This window comes from Ambystoma mexicanum, chromosome 7p, assembly GCF_040938575.1.
Source record: "Ambystoma mexicanum isolate Mex_15411 chromosome 7p, UKY_AmexF1_1, whole genome shotgun sequence".
NCBI classification, from domain to species: Eukaryota; Metazoa; Chordata; class Amphibia; order Caudata; family Ambystomatidae; genus Ambystoma; species Ambystoma mexicanum.
The window spans coordinates 70,532,915-70,545,642 of NC_090939.1; positions in this window are offsets into that span (position 1 = coordinate 70,532,915).

Sequence of the window (12,728 nt, forward strand, 5' to 3'; positions counted from 1 at the left end):
TGGGATGTAGTTCCCAGTAGGTCATTGGGTTGGTTATCAGTCGTAATGGATTGAGAGGCGAGATGTGAGGGAAATGGTTATGTTTTTGGAGGATGTTTTCCTTAGAGAGGGGTTTCCCAGAGAAATAATTACTGAGAAGCAATTCATGATGGAAGCCACAGACAACTATCTAAAGAAGACTTACAATACAGTCTGACACAGCTCTGTACCACCCCAGTGCCAATTGCTTAGTGCAGAAGGCAAAACGTCTTCCCAAGGAGGACATACAATTGGCACTGAAGATCGGGCAGCCCTAGAGCAATGCATTAAGGTGCATGATTTGGGCATACTGCACCACCCACCACTCTATCACTAAGGTATCACCAATGGTGGCTGTAAAGGGAAGCAAGCCTGCCACATTTCTCTGCCCCAGCTAGGTTGGTCTAGCTACCAGCATATCTGTGGACAGGAGTGGCAAAATGCATGGCTTTGGAAATGGCTCAGAACTCTTAAAGACAATGCTCTAATCAAGACCAGCCTTGGAAACCTGTGAGTGGGTTGTAGTGCATTTTCCCTGTACTATACAGAAGGGCGTGATGAGAAATTCTTGGTTTCCAAAAGAATAAGCGTTGTTAGGGGCAGTGTGGTGGTGGTAGAAGGTGGAGAAGTGGTCTATGTGCCATCTTGTCAACTGCTCGATGGAGGAACTGTTAGAGATTTTGTCTGGAGGGGATACACCTAATTTTGTGGTATTTTGTTACTGTGGTAAATAAGTGGTATTTTGTTATAGTGGTAATGCATCGCTGTCTTCCTTATCTAGAGTAGCAATGCTCCACTCGGAACATACACTGATGTCTGTATTCCACCCCGGGTCCTCGCTAAAGTAGAAGTCACTGGACTTATTTCACTTGTATTTCGACAGTGTCACTTCTTGTCCCCAGCAACTTATCTATGATACAGGGCTATGCTCTATCAGTCAAATCATAAAGCATTTTCCATTGTGAATGATTCACCAGTCACACATGCATCATACGCTTTTAAACTTACTTACTGTTAACACCAAATTTTATTTCATGTTTTACCACCTGTGATAAAATGTAATACCTCCTTTGGCACACTGGGGCTCTTCCCTGTAACTTCACACCCTCTTTATCATTGAACACATTTATACACAAAAAAACTCAACCCCACTGTTTCAGTTTTAAAAATGTTTGTTTTCGTACACACTATTATTTGAATCTATTCAGAGAACATGTCATGCGGTATAAGCTTGAGTACAAAATAGAACATCTACATTAGATTACATGACCAGTTTGCATTCATTAACACCCATAGTTCTTATCTTACCACAGACCTTGTGCTCCGATACAATTGGCAGCAGACACAGTTTGAGAGAGAAAAAGAAAACAAGAAAGGAAAACACTACAGCAAGCCAACGTTCTTTTTCTTTACACTTTCAAATCTGTATTCTTTTCAAGTACTTAAAGGCATTGTTCATAAAAATGACCAATTGATCCTGACTGACTATAAAAATAAATCCATGCATCCACCTCACTTTGTAACTTTATATTCACCATGCACACAGAAGACTCTCACTCTCTGGAACACCCCTCTGTGTCAGGTGGCAGCAATTGCTGTGTCGCAACCTCCAGCGACCCACAGGGACAACACAAGTTCTATGCCAGGATAGCCGCTCCCCCGTCTATCATCTGTCTCCTCACCCTGCTGACTGCCAGGAAAAGCTGTGTCCCACTGCACTGCACGACCCTTGCTAGTCTCTTGCTCAACTGTCTGCTGCTTGTCTGCCCACACCCGTTCTGTCTCCTGAATTTAAGTGCTATCCCTGTCAATCTCACTAGAACCTGCCTCTTTTCCTGACGTGCATCATCACCCGATCTGGTCTGAGCATTTCCCCTTGTAGAATACTTTTGCAAATACATTTGCAACAATCATTTCCTGCACACAATTGTGCTTTCTAAACAGTGTGAATTTTCCTTGCAGTTTGAGTAATGAAACCACAGCCAGTAATCTGTGCTTGCATGTTTTAAATCCATTGCGTAAAAGGTACTTCAGTTTTGACCTGTCAACTGAACCTGCTTTGCACTGCTTTGTTAAAGACAGGATACCAATTAATAGGAAGGGGTGTTAGTTGGTTAATTCAGGTTAGTATGTAAACAGTGCAAACAGGACAGATGACCTGTTGCCCTGAACTCTTTACTTTTGAACATTTTAAACAGGTGCTTACTGCAAGAATATGCTTTCCATTTGTAATGTGCACCAGCCATTTGATGTCTGTATTTTCCACATACATCCTCCTGCCACTATTTTACTGCCTCCTCTGAATGTAATGTCATTGCTCTCAATGTCCCTACATCTCCCTCCCTTTTTGTACTGTTGTGATCCCTGTGTCAGCACAACAGTAGAAAACATTACAACAAACATTAGATGTTCAAAATGTGTGCACCGCAGGACATCTTTCCTTTCCCATTGTCATCAGAATCAACATCGTCATATTAATGTTGAGAACAATCAGCTATCCCACAATCATAACGATTGGAATTGCCAAAATCACCAAACCTCTGTCAACCCATGTCCCCCAAGTGAATGTATTTCCTTCTATCAAACCCAGGCTGTTCACGGTGATATTATCCTTTTTTAAATTCATTCTAATTGTATGCGCCTTTTTATGATTCAATACAAATTCTATATCTGGATCAATGAGAAACATATTTTTCTGAAAGAATTCAATATTCACTACCTTTCCCTCCCATAGGCCATCACCAGCATGAAACAGAGTCAATCCTCCTACTGACACCACTGTTTCCTTTGGAACAGATATGTAGAACACACTATATTTCAATGGTTTCACAATAAAAGACCCATTGTTAAGATGAGTGTCTGTATATTTTTTTACAGAGGTGCTCACCAACCATGTATCCTTAATCAACTTAGTTTGAGCCAGTTCCTCAATCCCGGGATCACTAATAACCACTCCACGTCCCCCAGATACTCCGAGATCGGATTTCAACCCACAAATAGCATCTGCCACATCAGGAATATACGGCTTGCCTGGACACATATCATTTTGTTCTTTGAATTTTACACGGGTGTCCAAATTCGAAATCAGATAAACATCAGGTTTCCAAGATTGAAACGCTATCATCTTAGGAGTTTTGATTTTTATATATTTCCCATCCTTCCAAAACTCTACGTTGTGCAACAATTTGGTCTGGTAGATTAACTCGGGAGCAATGTATGGAATGCATAACAGAAACCCTATTTCCACCCTTTCAATGTTTATGTATAAGGGCATAGCACTCCCCATCTCAAAGGCGATCTTCGCCTGCACCATTTCCACTTCCCTTTATGTGATCCATGCTATCACTTGATAGATGACATCAAACGACACAAAGTACAAAGGTATATGTCCTTGAATTAACTGGGACATCGCATTTTGAACTTCCCACAGGTATTTCTCCAGCATCCTTTCCATTGGGTTTATCACATTTACAAGATTGTACAGTAATTTATCGTGTTTAACAATGACATTAGTGCTATGTTCAATCATTTTGGATTGTTCATTTAAAATTAGAATGGTTTTGTTTGCATATTTGATCTGTTCACTTTGTCCTCCTCTAATTCCATCTAACGTTTGTTGTAATGTTTTCAAATCATGAGTTAACTCCAGTGGCTTAGCACCTAAAGTACCCACAGACACAGCATTGGCTGTGGACATCATTGTGCCCACCACAGCTCCAATAATGGTCATCACAATAGATGCCACGAGTAGACCTGCTTCCCACTTCCCCCTCCTTTTCTTTATAACAGATTAGCTTACAAAAGTCTTTTCTAGTTGCATTGCAATTTCCCTGGTTGTTCTCCAAGCTTCCTCCTTCCGAGGCTGCACCCAGAGTCTCACCTGGTCCAATGCAATTACTGTTTCATTAAAAAACCCTTCAATGATGAGATCAGGATTTAGGCTAATATACATATTTTGGTATATTAATCTCCTGTTTCCCAGGATGAATCCAGGTGCCTCCTCTACCGCAATCCCGGATGCCGGTCTGTGTTCTATCACAACTTGTGCTTTTGTGATCCTAGTACTTGACTCGCTCAGCACTACCATGATCGACCAGTCCTCATATCTGGTCATTATCTTGCCGCTTCCTGAAAACTTTGTGCCTGATTCATGGATTATTTGTGCCAAAAAAAACGGGTTTTGTGCACCATTCTGCCCGCAAATCCCCATTAGTTAAACAGGGATTTGAGGGCAGAATGGCGCACAAAACCTGTTTCTTTTGGCGCAAATAATCCATGAATCAGGGGCTTTATCTTCACCCCCTTCTTCGGTCTGGGGGCTTTCCCGGGGCCTCCGATCCTGTGGAATCCTCCAAGTGTCCAAATGTCTATCGCTCCAAGGATTCGGCGCTGCCGGGGCAAGGAATTAGTTTTCTAAAGTAAAAGAAAAAACAAACAAATTAAGTACCTAGCACAACACATTTTTCATCCCTCTTCTGCTGGAATATCTGGAAATATAATGGTATTATCATTATTATCGTCACTCAGCCATGAATATTAATCCGCCATACTGGAAAACCTGAAAATAAGTTTATCATTATACAAATCAAAAACATGCATATCATATCATGCAACCAAAGTAATTACAAAAATACACCTCCCCACCTCATATCTCTTCATACCAGAACCCCTTAACATTCTCCATTTATTTCAATGTTTACCTTCATTCCCCGGTTAGAGCAACCTTTCACTCTACACTTATTATTTTCTTTTAACTAGCCTCAACTTGCTCAAGCCTTTTCACCTCATGTTTCAGGTGGAAAGGCTTGATTTGATTTACATGGACAAACTGTTCCACTGCCATCTCACCCTCATTCCTAACTATTCGGTATACCAGGGGGGAGACCTTGTCTATTATTCTAAAGGGCCCTTGCCATGCTGCAAGAAACTTAGAGTTGTTTATGTTTGCTCTCCCCAAAGTTGAATTTGTACATGAGGCTAAAAATCGAAAGAATCGGAAGCGGCTGTGGTTCAGTGCGGCTTGATTCTTTGAGTCTCTACATTCTGTGCGTATTATGTAAAGTGACTAGGTGCTTTCTTCTAGTCAGGAACTTGAAAACGAAACTCCTAACGAGGACGGTCGCACGACGATACGAGCTGCCTTTGGTGCCTCTAGCCTGCCCTCAGGATTGTTCTTGCCCTTGGTGTCTTTTGCCCAGCACGGGTGATCTGCAGTACCCCTATGGAGAGCCCCTGTGGAGAGTGGTGTGCGCGGAGCAACTGCCGAGTGCTGTGGCTGGCGGCCCCACGGCCTGTGGCATACGCTGCTCGTTTGGTGCCCAGAGTTTCACATGCCATCCGAACAAAGGTAAACCCTTATTGTGGCGTCAAACAGCCCTTCTTTGTTTATGCTTGCCAGCAACACCGCCCCAACCTCCCCATAGCCGCTTTGCTTTTAAAGAGGGTTTGACAGTGTTTTTGGGGACAGCCACCTTTATTGGCTTAACAACCAGCAACTTACTGCAACCTCCCAGTTATTATCTTGTGTGTGGAGACAAGTGTGTTCAGTGAAAGGTTTTTTTTATCGTGTTGCATGATTAGGAAAAGATAAAACAAACAATGTACACATTACGTACAGGCATGCCTTTGCTGCCGGGAGTGAATACAAATAATCCGGTGGTACCTAAACAGCGTGCCACATCTTTTAAAAGTTTTTTTGAGTCCCAGACTTGTTCCACCCCATAGCGCTGTTATAACATGATAAAAAAAACACTTTAAAAACATCAAAGGATCTAGTAACCGCTGATATTCGCGTTTTTTTTCCTGTGCCCCCGATTGATGTAGTGAGCAACGTTTCCCCCTTGACTCATTTGAAGAGGCTCTCTCCCACTGAAGAAAAGAGGGGGGACCCTGGTCAAGCGCAAACAAATCACAACATACACACTGTCGCCTGTGAACAATCTCTAACAGACAGTGTGGTTCTGAGAAGCGAAGTGGGGGAGCATGCTGTTAAAGAGTCGGGCGATGCGGTGGTAATCGACCTAGACTCAATGCACACTAGCTACTCCGCCCAAACAATATCTGAGAAACTGTCTTTTTCACCTGAAATGTTTTCCTCTGCCAGTTCTGAAAAATCAAACACAACCTCATCTTTTCTGGCACCCACACCTAGACACTACTCCAGAGAAATAACAAATAGAGACACTCACTCCTCGCAGAGTGGAAGTAGAGTAGTAGGGCTCGCTTTGGAAGCAATGAACACAACTATGAACACCTTGGTGAAGCTATTTGACTCCTTAAATGACAAGCTAAATGCTCAGAGCATTCAAATTGCCTCCAATCAAGCATGGCGATCCACAGTCAAACTGTTGGAAGTAAAAGATAGATGCCTTATGGAAACAAAGGCTCTGTCGCCTATGAGAACTGAGCGTAGTGACAAAGTCTCTTCTCCAATTAATGCTAATAACTTTGGAGAACAGCCTGTGCTTACACCAGTCTCAAATGTTACTGCAGGTGCACTACAACATTTTCTTAACATCATTACTGACCCTGCGGTCTCTTGTAACACAGAGTCTGTTTCTTCGTCTCCTTCCTCTGAGGTAGAAGACAAACAAATATACACCATTTTTGCCAAAACACCCAAAGGCAATACTTTCTGCCAAATTCAAAAAGAGGGAATGTCTGTAAAACCAAGAAAAATATAATAGCTGCCCAGGAGAAAAAAAAACAAGAACATAAAAACTAAGAAACAAACCACATCGGGCTCGGCAAAACATTTTATTAAAGGGCTTACCACTCCAGTAAAAACCTCAACCCTAGCATCTGCTGCTATAATGAGAAAATATGTGCTCTTGAGCGAAACGCGGAAAGCTAAATTGGGAATCCAAAAGTTAAAAAGCCTTAACATCGCCCCATATGCCCCTTTAGATACCCTTGTTGAAGAAATTCAGAAGCAGTCTAAACCGCTAACCAAACTAGTGTTGGACACCAAACCAATGCCTATGGATCCCTCTAATACCCCTGGAAATAACCCCAATCCAAGTGACCAATTTCTGAGGCGGGAAGAAATTAGAAAAGAAGTTGATGCCTATATGATCGGATTTGCTCAGCCCAGTATTGTAGGGGCACCGCACATCAACCCCTGTGGCCAAATGCTTTCTGAAGGAAGCCTAGTGCCGCCCTTTCATCCATCAGGAAAGGGCTTCCCCAACACCGACCATAGATCATCTATTACTGGACCTTTTAACCAAACTAACAAAGGATCTCTTAATGCAATGGCCAATTCAATCAAATCGGCTTTGGTTGGAGGTTCCAATGTCATGTGTGAAAGGGACACAGCCCCACTTGGAGGGGAGGGTGCGGAAATTGCTAAAATGCTACAGGCCCTCCTGCCGAAAGCTCAGTCCACCAATGTAATGCAAGCTACAACAGCTCCCCAACCTCAAAGTCAAGGTGCAAGAAAACAAGCGAATGGTCCAAACCCTGATATGAGTTCCAACACTTTAATTATTGGTTTTCGCCCTGCTCCCCATCCTCAATACCTTCTAAACAGGCAGAGTATTCTTGAGATCTTCTCTGACATAAAACAATTGGAGGACGTGGGCACGGCTGACATTGAGCAGGTTGATTTTATCAATAAAAACATCTTGACCACTAGCTGTTTGAAGCTTTGATCCTGACTGGTTCGTAACATCATTTGGTCAGCCAAAAAACAACTGTTTGACATGGGTTTCTTGCTCCTACTGGGTCCTTCTCTTAGTGTAGACCCAGTTAAGGGCTTGCTACAGCTTTTGCACATTGACGAAACCTGACCAGTCTGAATGTTCTGTGCAACCAAAATATGTTTGTAACTGTGTACCTAGTAGTCAACTAGAGCATCAGCGTGAAGACAGACTTTTACTCTTTGCCTGTTGGAACACTTGTGGACACTCCCACCATTTTAATAACCAAGTAAATAACATTAAGCAATTTGACATAATCATGTTCCAGGAAACATGGCTCATTAACTCTCCTGTTTGGCATGATCACACCTTGCATTTTACGCCTGCGTTGCAAGGTCGAGAAGGGCCGTCCCATGTCTGGATTAATTACTAGTATTAAAATCAGTTCCAACCTAAAAATGATCTACTCTTATTCGCCCAGCCCTTTTGTCAGTAGTATCGGTCTGCTCTGTTCTGTATGCTCTGATTAACGTCTATTGGAACTCTAAAGGAATTGAGGATTCAAAATTTCTCCAGGACATTGCAAGTATGTTGGATTACATTGTCATGACACCAGACATTGCTCTCATTGTTTTAGCTGGAGATCTTAATTTGCATTTCTTTTCAGTGAAAAAACCTCAGGAAAATGCTAGGTTAATCCAATGGGAACATATGAGGTCTTCGCGAGGCCTGGGTATGCTCAATGGAGCATGCCCTGGGGACATTCCACCATGTTTTACATGGCAACGTGGTCCTCAAAGGCGACCATTGACTACATTTATGTGGATCACAAATTGTTTGCAAATGTGGTATCTTTCACGGTAAGCCCTGCAACGAAAAGTGACCATTACATACTAAAAAGCCGATGGTCTTTGCCCAAAGCTGTAGAACCAAACTCTCCATTCTTTTACGCTGGCGTTATCAGACCTAACTCCCAACTAAATCGAATTAAGTAGACTGAGGGAACTATACGTCAATATGCAGATTCCCTCAACTCGGCCTTCTCTCATTCACAGTCAAATAATGAGCGCACTAATGTCTGCTATTACGACCTTATGCAGAGACATGTCCCAACTGTGCAGAAAAACAAAAAGCTATTAAAGTCGAGAACTCATGCTTTCGACATACAAGTTAAAAACAAAAAAACTGAACTTCGTGCTCAGAGACGCAAAGCTCTTTTGCTCCCAGTTAACCAAAGAGTAGTAGCTTTGTCCAAACTTAAAATGGCTTATAGAAATTGGTCACGTTCCCATCGTATAACTTTATTCCAAAACGATGGTGAACTCATGTTGTCTCTCACTCGCAATAAAAACACTGCTCAAATGTAGTCAACCCTGAATGAAGTAACATTTATCTCGCAAACAAGGATACAATCCCACAATGTTCCTGAAAAGACATGGATTGAACACTTTACCAAAATCTATGCGAATCCTATAAAGTCCTTTATACCCGAGGAAGGGGAAGAGAAGTTGAATTTCCATCTCAACTTCTCTAAAGCTGACGTATTGTATTACATCTCTTCAATAAGTCAGTCTAAAGCCCCGGGGCCAGATGGACTATCGAATAAGACCTTTAAACTTAATCCAGCTTTGTGGGCGGAAATCTTATTCCAAGTTTACCAAAATATCAACTTTACCCAAAGCATTCCATCGTCATGGAAACATGCTATCATTATTCCATTGTTTAAAAAAGGTGACTGTCACATCCCACAAAGGTACAGACCAATTGCCATACTAGACGCACCCGGTAAACTGTATAGTCGTATTATACTCCAGGAGCTGAATGAATGGTCTAAGCGTGAAAATAAAAGAGATCCTTTCCAATTTAGATTTGCCAGTGGAATGGGCACGGCTCCTAACATGCTCATCCTTAATCTAAGTAAGCACAAATACGTCGAACAAAACCAAAATGTATACATAGCTTTTGTTGATTTTAGTATAGCGTTTGACTCAATTGACCGTAATCTTTTTTTGAAACTTCAACAGTATGGTTGCCCCTCAACAATTTTCACCCTTATCAAACTACTGCACTCTAATACATTGTTGCAAGTAAGACTCACTTTAGACAGACTGTTGTCTGCCGTAATTCCTACAGAGCGAGGTTTGAAGCAGGGGTGTATTTTGGCCTCCACCCTCTTCACCCTTTTTCTGTTGGACATAGGTATTGAATTTGAGGAAGCAACCGCTGATGCGCCCAAATTGGGTACCCAGAAGATCATTTGGCTGTTATATGCTGATGATCTCGTGTTACTATTGTGTACTCCGAGTGGGCTTCAAAATCTCTTGAACAAGCTTCAAGAATATGTCACCGAAAACAACTTGACAATTAATCTTGACAAAACGCAAATAGTAACATGTCACAAAGCTGTAAGGCAAAATCCACCTAAATTCAACAGTTTTCTTCATAATCAAAAGTTATCTGTTGTCCAACAATACAAATATTTGGGTCTTCCTTTCACCAAGTCATTGAAGGACAACACACTTACAGCTACTTTAGATGGGAAAAATAGATCATTAACATCACAAGCAAGAATATTGCTGTACAGATTTGGTAAATTCAGATTAACCCATATCATTACCTTTTTTCAAAAGAAAGTGGTGACTATACTCACTTATGGCGCTGAAACGGGGGCGCCCAAACCAAGAGCTTTTTGGGACCGCTACGAGGCTAAATTTTGGAAGGATATTTTGAGCCTCCCGAAATGCACCCAATTCCGTTAGTGCGCCATGAACTGGGTATTATCTCAATATCTAGCCAAGTCTTGTGGATATTTTGCTTGTTATACAGGCAATGTTTAATGGGTACAACTTATTCAAATGTTTTAGGTGTTCTTGCAAACTACCTGTTTACTTCCAAAGCAAAACTCCCCAAGGAATGGGTTAATTGTGTGTTGGACACTTTAATAAATGCTGATATCACTCTCGAACTTTTGTAGAAGAACCCTACAAAGGCTAAACTGAAACTGTTCTGTTTCGATTGGATATGTACACACAAACAATGTCTGGAATATGTGGATTGTGGCCCCATGATGACATTTCATAAAAAAATGTGTTGTATGGAACCGTATTTGGTTAAATGCCCTTCCAACTTTGTAAGATCACAGATGTTACGCATCCGCCTGAATTTATGTCTGACGAGGCACATCTTAAGCAGGAGACACTTGGTTCCCAAAGATCAAGCATTCTGTCGTTATTGTAATGACCAGCAGCAAATTGAAACGTTATGTCACTTGGTGGTTGAATGTCCAGCCTTAAACTCTATGAGGTAGAAACTGTTTAACAAATGTTGCAATTTCCTCTCTTTACGTACTAGAGAAGAAATATGGAACTACTTGCTCACCACTCTAAAACCTCAATTCAAATTGCTTTAGTTCAATTTGTTAAAACTGTAATTCCACCACAATGAAACAACTTGCCGCCTTGTGATTAATGTTAAACAAATTGCTTTCCTGTTTTCTTTTGTTTTAGGGGCTCAAATCTTTTTATTATGTAAAAGGAATTTTAAATGTTTATACTTTTTAATGTTCATTTTTTTTGTTTATTAATGATTTTGTAAAATATTCTGTTTTGAAAGGTTGATTTACTCAGCCAACCAAAATAAAATAAAAAATAAATAAATAAAAAATAAAATAAAGAATTTGTACACTTGATCTCCCACCTTATATTCCCTTACAGATGTCTTCTTATCATAATGTGTTTTTGCACCAGCAGCCTTCTCCAGATTCCGCTGCACAAATGCAAATGCATGTTGAAAGTGCTTCCTCAACTCTTCCACATATTTGTGAATCGTTAAGGCATTTACACGTGTTTGCTCATGGCTTCTGCACAATAAATGTTGTAGCAACACCATCTTTCTTCCTGTCAGTATTTCATGAGGACTCAGATTTGTTGATTTAGCAGGGGTCGATCTAATGCCCATCAATACTAAGGGCAGCTGAAGGTCCCAACTAGAACTTGCTTCAGCCACAAATGTCTTTAATATGTCAACAATTGACCTATTGTTCCTTTCCACACCACCTGAAGAAGACAGCCGATATGAGATGTGTAGGTTCCTTTTCACACCCAATATTTGCCAAATTTTGGGGTCATTAATGCATTAGTGAAATGACTTCCCCGGTCGGACTCTATCCTTTCGGGTAACCCAAATCTTGAAAAAATATGATTTACCAGTAATGTAGCTGCCGTCTGTGCACTGCAATCCGGCGCTGGAATGCATTCCACCCATTTGGACATTAGACAAACCACCATTAATAAATATTTATTTCCTCTGGCTGATCTTTTTACAGGCCCAGCACAGTCAATTTCCAAATCAAACCATGGAAGGGTCAGAACTTTTTTCATTAATGGGGCTCTATGCGTAGGTGAAGCAGGTTGATAGTGTGCACATACTAGACACTTTCTGGTGTATAGTTCAACATCTTGGGACATGTGTGGCCAATAAGCGTGATCTTTTAAAATGTCCAAAGTTTTCTGGGAACCCCTGTGTCCTGCAATTATCGCATCATGTGCATGATGTAACTTCAGTCCCCGAAAGGACAAGGGCACCACCCATTGGATTTGACCTGTCACAGATTCTCTAATCATCAATCCATCTTGTAATCTAATTCTCTTTTTGTTCTTTAACAGTACTCTCAACTCCTCTTTCCCTTTACAATCTTTTACAGTCAGAGTATTTTGTTCTGCATCTACTAAGTGATCATAAAATATGTCTTAAATTGGGTCTTCTTTTTGCACTTTGATCAGGTGCTGGTCTGGGGTATCACAACTCCATTGCACTACGGGCTGTTCAATTTCCTTTGGAGATTTGGAGTGTATTATCGCATCTACCTGTACTTCACCAAGTAGGTGTTCAATAGAAAACAACTCTCCCATCACTGCTCCAATGTTGTCTAACTGATCTGCCTTGTCATTCCCTTCCTTGTCCTCACCGGGCGTCTTTAGATGGCCTCAGATTTTTCTCCAATGTATTATTAAATCATTTTTTGACACAAGTTTATCTATGGCTTGAATCATCTTGCCATGCTTAAGAGGT